The sequence below is a fragment of the Pelodiscus sinensis genome, chromosome 12 (genome assembly GCF_049634645.1).
Source record: "Pelodiscus sinensis isolate JC-2024 chromosome 12, ASM4963464v1, whole genome shotgun sequence".
NCBI classification, from domain to species: domain Eukaryota; kingdom Metazoa; phylum Chordata; order Testudines; family Trionychidae; genus Pelodiscus; species Pelodiscus sinensis.
The window spans coordinates 13,086,690-13,099,187 of NC_134722.1; the positions used below are offsets into that span (position 1 = coordinate 13,086,690).

A 12,498-nucleotide genomic window follows, 5' to 3' on the forward strand; every position below is an offset into this window, starting at 1 on the left:
GCAGGTTTGTGTAGGACAGAGCTAGCTATAGGTGTGAAATTATGGCCCTTTTAAAGCATCCTGGAAGTATAAACGTTGTCAGTGGAGAATCGGGGCGTGTTTTCCGAAGAGAAAACAAAAACGCGAATGGAGTGATCGAGCTTTTGTTATGCCAAAGTGTGTAATAAATCCTTGGGTTTTTAGGATAAAATATGTTTTAAAACCAAATACATTAAACTTCTACCATATATTTGTAACTTTGTTTTTTTTAAAAAAAGGCTTTTTGAGGAGGATGGGGCTGAGGAGAAATAGAGAAGGTTTGTTTTTTAGGCTAAATAATACTTTGTTGAGGCAACATTTCACCTACAATTATCTATGGGGCTGAGGAACTTTCAAAGTCCGTTTAGCAATTTTACACTGCTAGAAAATTCTGGAAGCAGTGCAGTATGGGTAATTGAGAGAGACCTACTCTTTACAAGTTACAGTAGCCTTTGAAGAGTACCCAGCATCTTTAACTTCATTCTGTAATTGTATGCTAGGGCTCTGAAGATATCTTAAGACTCACTATTTATCTGCCTGGCGAGGCGCAACACTTTCTTATTAAAAACATATCTATCATGGTTAATGACTTGATTTTTTCCCTTTAATACAGTACAATGACAGGTGTAAAGAGAAGATGAGTATCAGATGCTTGAGCAATATGCTCACTGTTTCAAGACGCCTTGAACATCAGCATTCCTTCATGGTGCCAGAGGAAAAAAATACGCTACACAGATTACACGCTTGTGTTAGATAGAAAATAGTACCATTTGCAGTTTCAGTTAAAAGCATGTTGAAGTGCATATGGAAAATACCATTAGGAGGAACTCCAGAGCGCCTGAGTAAAATGGGTCATTAGGCTTTCGTTTGTTGGAGAGTGTCTCCCATCTGACAGTGCAGAATGGTAGCATTTTTAGCAGCTTATGTTCCCAGTTACATTAAACAGACAAACAGATTGACTATTTTGCATTTCTCATTTGACAACAGCTTGTCTTCATTTGCAGCACACTGGTGGCTGAGCTGAAAGCATGGCGGATGAGTGTATGCAAGGTCCTGGTTTTGAATAACAGCAGATGCCAACGTTTAACTTCAAAATCAATCAATTCTTTTTCCTGCATATGGATAAAAGGTCTAGTGAAGTGCCTGAAGGGGGTTTCTGCTGTTTACAGCTGAAAAATATATAAAAACCAAATTCATTACAAAACTTTTCTGTGAGAGATGTGGAGACTGGTAGTTTTGTGAAAGTGGGTATAAGTGTGTCAGTAGTGGGAGTAGCGTAACTATGACACCAGCCTGGCATTGCCTCAAGGTAATAGAAAGCAATACAATGTGTAGGTGCAAATTAGTAAAGAATTTGAATGCTACCAAATCTTAGATCAGTTGGAGCACAGTGCAGCCGAGATGATAACCCATTTTACCATAGCACTGACAGCTTGGACCAGAACCTCACTGTGCCAAACACAGAAAAAAAATATGCCCCCCCCCCCCCACTCCCATAGAGCTTACAATTAGTATATAGGTGCAATTCTAAAAATCCTCCAAGATGTTATAGTTCTTATATCATTTGTGTTTTCAGTGTTCCAGTAGCTGTGCTGGTCTCAGGATACTAGAGAAGGTGAGTGAGATAATGGTTTTTATTGGACCAGCTTATGTTGGTAAAGCAGACACGCATCTGAGCACACACAAAATTCTGTATAAGGTTGAAAGTTTCTCTCTCTTTCACCAACAAATAGTTTCTGATTAGCTGGGGTCAAAGTCTGGATCCTACAACTTCCACAGTGTGGGGCTTTCAGGCGCAGCATAGTTCGGTTTCAGAGGCAGAGAGACAAGGAAGCATAGTGAGAGTGTACATACCTCTGGAATGGGTGCATAGCATTTAATTTGGCTCTCCAGCTCCTCTCAGGCCACGTGTATACTTACCACGCCAGAGATCAATCTTCTAGCGTTCAATTTAGCAGGCCTAGTAAGGACCCACTAAATCGAACTCTGAGGGCACCCCCAGTCCTCACTGGTACACCTCAATTCACAAGAAGTAAAGGAAGCCGATGACAGCGTTTGCTTCTGTCAACCTCCTGCTGTGACTATGGTACAAAGCTCGGCTTATGGTATATCATAAGAGTGTAAGAACAGCCATACTGGGTCACAGCAAAGGTCTATCTAGCCCCGTATCCTGTCTTCTGACGGTGGCCAGTGCCAAATGCCCTAGAGGGAGCGAACAGAAATGGGTAATCATCAAACGATTCCTCTTCTGTCATTCATTTCCAGCCCCTGACAAACAGAGGCTAGGGACACCATTCTTACCCATTTTGGCTAATAAGTATTGATGGACATAACCTCCATGAATTTATCTAGTCCTCTCTTGAACTAGGAATGTAAGAGACTAGTTGACTATCCGATTAGCAAAAGCTTATCGGATAGTTGACTAGTGATGTGACTAGTTGCTTCCCTCACTCCCCTTTACTGCATTTATCAGAGAGAGGCAGCAAGGAGCGGGAGCAGGAGCCAGTCCTGGGGGGAGCTGGCTTAAAAGCCGGTTCTCCCCAGCACTGTCTCTGCAGGAGGGCAAGGACGGTAGAGGCACAGCAGAAACAGCATGAACAGGGACTGAAGCAGTCTCTTCTTGCACCGCTTCTGCTGTGATTCTGTTTTTCAAATGTACAGCTAAAGGAAGCTCCCTGCTGGGCTCCCTCCCTCCTGGGTTTGCGCCCTGCTGGGCTTCTACTTTTGAACTGTAGCAAGAGTTTGGGCTCTTGCTACAGTTCAAAGCAGAGGCACCCTTATAGACTAATCAAATAGTTGTTGGAAATCCCATAGATTATTTGATTGCTTCATTAATCTAAATTTAACATCCCTATCTTGAACCCTGTTAAAGTCCTGGTCTCCACAACCTCCTCTGGCAAGGAGTTCCACAGGTTGACTGTGCACTGTATGAAGAAAAACTTCCTTTTGTTTATTTTAAACTTGCTACCTATTACTTTCATTTGGTGACCCCTAGTTCTTATACTGTGGGAACAAGTAAATAACTTTTCCTTATTCGCTTTCTCCATACCTGTCATGATGTTATAGACCTTGATCATATGTCCCCCTTAGTCTCTTCTAAGGTTCCAGTTATGTTATTTACAAAGCTGAACTTGTGCATCTTAGGCCTCAGTGTCTGAGGGCATGATTCTGTCTGGGGCTAGGGAGATACATGGCAACAGTCAGTTGGGGATTCACACTTAGGAGGAATGCAAATGCCACCTTTTCTCCCTTAACATCCCAGCTTCCCCAAACTCAGAGGCAACTCGTGAAGGGGGGCAAAGGAGGCCACTGCCTACGTGACACCCTTGGGCCCGGGGAAGGGCTGGGACAACCCGCCCCCTCCGCCCCGTGTGCCAAGCCCTGCCCCTGCTCCACAGTTTCCCCGCCTCTTCTCTGTCCTTGCCTCACCCCCACCCTGCCTCTTCCCCGTCCCCTGAGCAATGCAGCCAAGGAGATTAAGAGGCTGGCGCCGACAGCAGGAGTCCAACCCCTTCCCCCTTCACTGGCAGTGGCAGGGCAAGTGGCACAATGTGCTTACTTTGTTCACCTGGCCAGATTGCTCCGCTTCCCATGAGTAAGTGCGGGGTGGTCATGCCCCTCTCCAAGTGCTGCAGCTGGAGGAGTGCAGCGAGCTGGGGTTGCCTTGCTCTATTTACCTCACGGCTGCTGGTGAAGGTGAGGAGCTTACCCCCTGCTGCTGATACCAGGCCCCCTGGTCGTCTGCCTGCTCCCACACCCACGGCGTTCATGGCACGTGACCCACGGATGCTCCCCATGCATTGCCTGCACCCAAGTGACAGCCTCTAGGCTGCTACAAAAAGCCACCAATTAAATAACAAACAGAAAATAACCTACAAGTAAAATATTTACTTTCCCTTCCACCTATTCTCTGCCAAAGCTGTGAATTCTCTTTCCTTTGTTACACTGGTCATGCATGCAGAGTATTCAACCCTCCGCGCTGGATATGGGTGAGTTAAGTACTCAAAAGAACCTCATTACAATGGTAGGCATGTTTGTTTCTTTGTGAAAGATATCCCATGATTTTTCTAGAGCTAGAAACAATCACCACATTCTTTGGTACACAATAGGTAATCTAGAGGTTTCTAAAAGTGTGTGAGATACCATATTTGTCCCCCTTGGCCTGCTCTGTTGGACTCAGGTTGCCTGACTTTTCAGGAGCTGGGATACAACAGAGTACCAATTAAAAAGCATTTTGGGTGGGGCAGTGAAAAATATGAGGCATGGACCACATACATCATGTTGTGAGGTAGTTGGACGGATCTCAACATTTTTCCACACTGCACCCCTGACTCCATGGTACAACATAAAAAAGTTTGGGGACTCAGTTTCCCAAAAATGTCCGGGGTCCATCCTCTCTTCTGTTCAGCCATAATTAAAGGGAGGGCAGTCATGATCCACTGACGCCGGTTTACTCTTTTGAACCCTACATTGAGAACCTGTGCTGCAGTGAAAGGTTTATAGTGGAACCCAGTGGGGAAGGACTGCATAACCCCCATGCAGAGGTCTGGTTAATATGTTGAATTATACGATCATTACCAATGATGTGATGACATTGAGCCTTATGCTCCACTCTGCGAGACTGATTTTTATGGCAGTGTAACAAGTCAAAAAGAGCGACGCTGGCATAAAACCAACATATGAGCAGTGTAAGGGTAGGGAGACTCCGTTCTGCTGTACCTAGGCACGCATGTAAGATTTATTCTTGCTCTTTAGGAAGTGAAACCATACTTTCCCCACTTTAAGTTTGACTCTGGTGTGTTTGCTCTCCAACTTCAGTATTTCATGAGTCCCTGTGCAATGTTCTCTTGTTGTGGCTGCGTTTGATCCACAGAGTTCCAGCGGGCGGGCAAAGTGCCGGTGGTGTCTGCAGCTTGTCGTTATTAAGCATATGTAATGATTAGAAAGAAAGAACAAGAGATTAGAGGAAACTAAGAGTTCACTGAGGCAAGCAACAAAAAGAAGACGGGGAGGGGGAACACTTTCAAGGCCACTGGAGAAGGAAAGGTCTCAGCATGTGGTCAAAAACGTATAAGCAAGTAAAGACTTGACACAGAAGCCGCTGCTTGTATGATTGTTTCACAGTAGAAAGAACATAATATTGATTCCAAAAGCGCTATCTGTCCTTTTACCCAAAAGTACATATTATGATATTCAAAAGCATTTTGTTTTTGACAGAAGCATTAAGGGACAGCTATGGAAAGCATCGGGGCTAAATGGCATGTTTTCTTTCCTTTCTTTTGCTTTTTTTTTTTAAACAAAATTGTTGCCGTTGCTAGGACATGCATTTAGAGCTCTTTGTTGTCTTAATAGAGACAGAAACATGTATAGAGGTTGGAGTTTGCTTTTTTTATTCATCAGCTGAATAAAAAGCCATACAGACAAAGCATTTGTAGTGCAAGAGTTGAGTGCAAATCCCTCCCTGTAAGCTGAACAAAAAGCTCATTACGAGGAGGTGGGATTTCCTGGTCACAGCCTTTAATGAAAGGGCAAAGGTCTCCTGTTGAGTACTGTACAGTCTGAACAGGGCTGCGTAAAATTATAGGGGGGAAAAAAGTCAAATATTTGTTCTTAATTCTCAGGTTAGTTTATCCAGAGTGGCAACCAGGGAAGTGTTGGGAATGATTAAATGGCTGCATTGAGGCTACAAATTGCTGCTACTTGCTTTTGTAGTTGGACTTGTTGCAGTTGAGTGATGTCGCCCATCAGTGCATTGTGTGCACAGTAAAACAGTCGAGCAGTGACAGATAGACTGAAACTCGCAGCTACTCCATCACTCCTGAAGGATCCTGCTCACTGGGAATTGAGAATGAGCACAAACCATGCACGCCACTCGGAAACAGCTGCTTTCACTCCAACCCAACTCCTCAGCTGGCTGGGGCAAGCAGCAACTAGTAAATATGCCGTAGCTGTGATCTCACTGGAGACCAAAGCCAAAAAATAAAAGTAAAATAAATAGTTTGTCAAGTCAGTGTAACAATAAGTTTAGATGCCCTGACTGTAAAGTTCCCAGCTAGTAACACATGCAGTGAAGTGAGAAGCAATAAGGACACAAGATCACAGGCTTCGATACAAATCACAGCAGAAAATACATATGCTCTTCTTTTACAAGGGGAATATAAAGATGCTGAAATAGTATCACAGGTCCAGCCCTTCTAGACCATGATTGTTAAAACGGAGCAAAAGTCCTGTTGTCAGGACCAGTTTGTAAACTGGCCATAACACCTTTTTACAAGCTTTAAAAATAATGAGCAGTCAGTTCTATGGCACCTTAGGATATCACACCAGAGTTATTCCGAAAATAACAAAATACACATCTACACGGCAAGCCATTATTTCAAAATGATGTCAAGATGGAGGACTGCTTACTCCAACACCCGTAACCCTCATTTCATGAGGAGTAAGGGAAGTTAAAGGAAGTTATTTTGACTTCAGCTGCACAATTGACATAGCTGAAGTCGTGTAGCTTAATTCAGTTTTTGCCCTGCAGTCTAGACGTACCCTTAGAGACTAACATATTTAGTGGGCCATGAGCTTTCATGGGTAAAACCCACTTCATCAGATGTTAGTCTGTAACTTTAAAAAAAAGAGCAGTCTGGTGGCACCTTAGAAACTAATACCCCTCTGAGACTCTTTACAGGCTGTATTTCCATTCCATTCCAGGCAGAAGTTGGTGAGAGAGGGCTTTTTGGAGAACTTGCAGTACCAAAGAGAAGGCTTGCCTTCACAACCAGAAAGATCCGCGTTCCTAAGATCAATTTTCCAGCATTCGATTTATCAGGCCTGGTAGATCCAGAGGGTGTCCCAGTTATGTCTCGCGACTGTGAGGTGTTTGGGGTCAAGGGAAGTTGATGGGAGAGTTTCTCCCCTTGACCTCCTGCTGTGGGGCCACCACAGAAAATCAATACAAGGTACGTTGACTCCAGCTACACAATTCACGTAACTGGAGTGAAGTATCTTGCATTGATTTTCTCTGCCAGTGTAGACCTTGCCAGACTCAGTACCTCATTCAAAATCTTTGCTGAAAAGCTGCACTGATGGGCTTGTTAGCTTGGAAATATGATGGCCATAATACAGGGCTTTGGACTTGTGGTGGCTGGGTAAGGAGAGCATGAGAAATTGAGGGCATTCTTTTCAATACAGGCAGTCCCCCGGTTACATGGATCCGACTTACATCAGATCCCTTCTTACAAATGGGGTGAGGCAACCCCGCACTAGCTGCTTCCCCCCAGCAGACCAGGGAGACGTGAAGCTAGCGCCCCCCGCCCCCCAGCAGACCAGGGAGACGTGGAGCGGCTTTTCTCAGCAGATACCTCAGCTTGAGAATAAAGGACTGAGGGAAGTGAGGTGTGGGAGAATAAAACTGAGCTCTGGAGAAATGTTTGGCTAGAGTTTCCCCTACAATATGTACCAGTTCCGACTTACATACAAATTCAGCTTAAGAACAAACCTACAGTCCCTATCTTGTACGTAACCCGGGGACTGCCTGTAATAAAGAAGTGCTAATAAATGCACTTGGTCCATTCTTATTGGTGTCTTTCCTGTACTTAGGTGTTGGGATCTAGAAACACAGCATTATGAGGGTGACTGGCGGTGCTGAGAACAAAGAGAACACTAAATCAGGCAGTGGGTTTGCCTTTGTTGTCTGAATGCACTTTTACAGGGATGCCGGGGTGTGTGTGTCTTCTTAATACAGGACGTTGCAATGTCTCAGGAGGAATCCATTCTGCAAATCAGTTACAACATCAGGGTCTGAGCTTATGAAATGCCGATATGTGAGGGCCTGATCCTGGAGGTGCTCAGCACCTTTCATTCCCGTTGGCACCAGTGGAAATGAAGAACATCAAACCCTTCCAGGAAGAGATCATAAGGCAGCTGCTGAACACCTCCAGTTTTCATTAACTTCCATGGAAGTTGTGGAACCTGAGCCCCACTCATGAGTTAGCCCATCCTATTAAAGTTATTGAGAATGAGCATTTCAGAATATTATTTGCAAACCGAGACAGGAGTCGTGCAGCACCTGGTTTTTAAAGGTGTAGAGCCAGCCAACGTAATTTATTTTTAAAGAAAGAGAGTCAAATTTTTCATTGATTCTTCTTAAACTTACACAGGCATAAATCAGGAGTAAGCAAGTATGCCAGTGGGGACAACTTCCCTGGGGCCGAGGGATTCAACTGCTCTGGGGGCGCTAAGGGCTGGGTGTGAGGGAGCGCCACGGGGTGTAATCCCGGCAGTGTTGAGTGCTGGCAGCCTCGTCTGGAAATACTAAGCCCACCTCTCCCACCTTGTCCAAGAATGCACCTTGCCCACGAGACAATCCTTTTGGCTCCTGGGAGTAATTATTGCCATTCCGTGCCTATGAGAGATGAATCAGATCACACATGCCTGTTACATATTATTTGGGTTACTTGTACTTTATAATGCAATCATCTGATCAAAAGAGAGTGACTGGGGTCAGAAAAAGAGGAAGATGTTTGTTTATTTATTCGCTAAGCTTCAGAACTGTTCATCCATTCAACTGAAATAGCCAGCTTAGAAGTCCCTCAAAGACGGATGTGATTTCGCCAGATTTGCAGGAGGGCACATTTCTACCCACTCCCCTTCAGAATGAACTCTGGAGAGAAAAAGTCCTAGTCTTTGCTTGTTTGATGGCATTGCTGTTGTGCTTGTTTTGCTGGTCAGAAACAAACAGCCCCTCAGTGAACAGCGATGAAAAGGAAATCACAGAAGGAAAGAGGTAGAAATGTAGCAGAAAGCAGAGAAAAAGTATGTTGAACTTAGCCACACAGAAAAAACGATGTCCAATGGCAGGAGCCCTGGGAACAAGTCACTCCTAGGCTAGGAAGCTTATAAAAATGACACATAGTGCCTACACCTTGCTAACTGTCGACTAGGGAACTGTTGTGCATGGTTCTCTGTGAATTGAGGATGCTCAGGCCTTTTCCCCCCTGCTAGAGACGTTCATGGCAGCAATAAAGGTTCCAGCAGCAGCTAAAATATAGCAGATTGGAGGGCCTTGCTTTGGTGTGTATAGAGCCCGTATAAGATAGAGACAGGTTCAGGCATCTATGGCATGCTTAAGCCATGCTTTACCCTCTAGGCTGCTATTTATGTCCATGGGAGCTGGGGATGCAGAGTCTATGCTCTAGTTGCCTCCAGGAGTGTAGATAAGACAAAATGTTGGCTCTCGCACACTGCTCCCTGATTTCTGTTTAGAACATGCAGATCTTCTGATTGGAAGCGGCACACTTTATTAACTAATGCAAAGGGCAAGCAGCGTAGCTGTCATCGTCATCCTTTCTGAACCATAAATTGGCATTCAGGGTCCAATCCTGCATAGAAACACAGTGAGTAACTATAGTACCTTTGCTTGATTCAGTGCAAAACATTAGCAAGTGGACTAAGGCCTCCCCCTTTAATTTTGTGTCCAATATTTCACAGTAAAATAAAACTAGGCTGACGACACCCTTTATGCCCAAACGAGCTTCAAACTTAGCCCGAGTCATTTGTTTGCCCATTTACTGGGGACACAAATCTATCGATATCTGCACTAGGGCTGAAACGCCACCTCTTGGCTTTGGAGGAGCATCTCTGTGAAAAGACTGCGGATCCACACGGACTTCAGCAGGATGGATTCAGGAAGCATCTTGAAAGAGCTTCTCATGTATAATTACCCACTTTCAGGCTCTCAGTAGTGACTTAAGGCTGAGTTCTTCATTCTAACTCAGGAAGATCCAGAATGAAACAGAATTCCAGGGTGAAGCAGGTCATATCTGCGGACTCTGTCATATCTAGGGTTGGAGCACCCATGGGAAAAAAGTAGGCAGCTCCTGCCCTTTCCCCTTGCACCACCTTCAGCCCATCCAATCAACTTCCTCTGCCACTGATTCCCACCTGCCATGATCAACTGTTTCGCAATGTGCAGGGAAAGCTGGGGGAGAGGGAGGATCAGGGATGTGGCACACACAGGGGTGGAGGCAGAAAGGTGAGACAGAGGTGGGACCTTGGGGGAAGGGGTGGACCAGGGAGCGGTGCCTGAGGCTGAATGGGGGTTAAGGAATGGGAGAAACAACAGGTAAAGCAGGTGATAGAGAGTCCAGCCACTGTGCCTACCAAGTTTTGATTTTTAGGATGAATTTCAGCACCCCTACTTTTGTCCCTCATCAAATCTAGCATTAGTCATCAGCTTAGTGTACAATTAGGCAACTTCAACCAATTCTGACTGCTCTTAACAGGGTCGCCCCAGTGTGAAAATGTAGATAAATAGAGAAGCTAAAGTTGAGCCACCACCAAATTGGGAATGGGCCCAAACAAAATTTCTTCATCTGTGAACAGCCCCAAATACGATATCTGAACTCTGAATCGAAATGTTATAGCCTGAGCTAACTAGAGCTGTGAAATACATTTGAGACAAATCTCAAGAGCAGTTTCACCTCATTAAGGGGTTTGGTACAAACCAGAAATTCAGGTTGCCTTTGCAGACGGTTTCACCACATTTAACACTTTTTTTTTCTTTTGGCAAACCTGAGCCAGGTTATAGCTTTAGGTGGAAAATAGGCAGAAACCTAAATGTCAAAGGAAACTCGGGAAGTGAGAGAACCCATGTGAACTGAAACCAAGAACAGCTCACACAAACCTGGTGAGAAACAAAACTGCCTTTGCTTAACTGTACACCAAGCTCACTGTACAACACCTAACACAAAAGTTCCTCCAAGGTCTCCAGGCACTACTGCAATACAAATAATGACAAACACAATACAAGGCAGATTCTGCCCTGAAGAGCTCACAGTCTACACAGACAATATAGAAAGAAAAGGAGGAGACAAAAGTATTCTCATCCCCATATTACTGCCAAGGAAGTGGTGCAGACAGCGATTAAGTGACTTGCCCAAGGTGATACAGGAAGTCTGTGGCAGAGCTGGGAATGACTGTACATCTCCTGAGTTTCAATGCTGAAACTAGATTTGAACCACAATTCAAAGTAGAAGGATGTGGGTCTGGCTGCAGTCTGTCACATAGAAACAATTTATTCTACAGCATGACTTTTTTTTTTGGCAGACTTAGGGTACCGAACATTTAATACTAGAGCCAGGCCTGCCGATAAGGGGGAAGGGTAACTGCCCTGGGACCTGGCAATTTAAAAGGTCTGGGGGCGCCCAGCCACTACAGCAGCAATAGCAGTGGCCGGAGCCTGGGCCCTTTAAATTGCCGCTGGAATGCCAGGTGGTGATGAAGGGCTGTCTGAAGAAGGCTAGCCCTCCCCTTCCACCCAGGTCCCTGCCCCTTTAAGCCCCTTCCCCCATCACCTTGCCTAGACCCCAGTGAAGTCTGTCAAGCTGCCCTGATGAGAGCTGGTTGAAAAAAAATTGCAAAAAAAAATAATAATTTCCCCAACAAAAAATGCCCCTTCCATACACTGGAAATGTTTATGTAAAGCAAAAATCAATTTTTCATTGACAGCGTTCAGGCTTTCTTCCAAGAGAATGGGACTGGGAACCAGTTGGCCAGGGAAGGGAGTTAGATCCAACAAGTAACCAGGGTGCAGGGAGAGCTGAGCTAGACAGAGACAGGTACACGCTGAGATTGGATGAGGAGATGGAGGCTGGGACTGGAGCTGGCATGGAAGAGAGAATAATACCCCTCGGGAGGCCACTCTCTGATCTCTCACTAGCAAAGACCTTGAGGCACTTGGGATGCAAGGCCTCAGCTGTAAAGGAAGCTTGACCATGCCTCTCATCTGGAGTTCTTAAGACTCCTGAGTCATCTGCAGATATTAAGTCTCATGATTTCAACAAACTTTGCAGCCTTTGTACATTAATTCCCAGGAGACATACCAGGAAGCTCCTTATCTTAACTTTATCTGGTGCTGGAGAGGCCATGAGTATTGGTGTTATCATTGACACTGAACTGAGGATGTTAAATATCGGTTAATTGAAAAGTCGAGTAACCTCAAGAATTCTTATCGGTTAGTTGTCTATTCAATAGTCCCCAGGGGCGGGGCCAGCAGCCAGTGTGCTATGGCCTCGCTCCTGAGGAGCCCCCTGCCACTCCTCACTGCTGCTTCTATATCAGAGGCAGTAGCACGGGGTGCCAGGTGGGAGCTGGTCCATGAGGGGAGTCAGTTTAAAAACCAGCTCCCCTCATGGACCGGCTGCCTGTCACCCTGTGCTGCTGCCTCTGATAGAAAGGCAGTGGGATGAAAGCAGTGCTTGTCTAGGGAAGGTCTGAGCTCCTGGACCTGTCATGAGCCAGAACTGAGCCAGGCTGCCTGCCCACCCGGCTCTAATGCACTTTAAATGCAGAACCACAGCAGGGGTTAGGGTTAGGGTCTCAGACCCATTTCAAGCCAGGACTGAGCCGGGCTGCTGGCCAGCCTGCTAAAAAATCTAATGGCAAGTGTGGGTGGCGGCAGGGGATGGGGAGAGAATGCGTGTAGTCTAT

General features: G+C 45.4%; 2 long non-coding RNA genes across 2 annotated transcripts in view; both read left to right on the forward strand.

Annotated features, from left to right (window-relative positions):
* LOC142831056 (uncharacterized) overlaps positions 1–12,498 on the forward strand; it is a 169,077-nt gene that overhangs the window by 111,677 nt on the left and 44,902 nt on the right. The window lies entirely within an intron of this gene.
* Positions 1,654–8,031, forward strand: LOC142831057 (uncharacterized). Its single transcript, XR_012906672.1, has 2 exons — positions 1,654–4,007; positions 7,754–8,031. It is a non-coding gene; the product is annotated as an uncharacterized LOC142831057 (long non-coding RNA).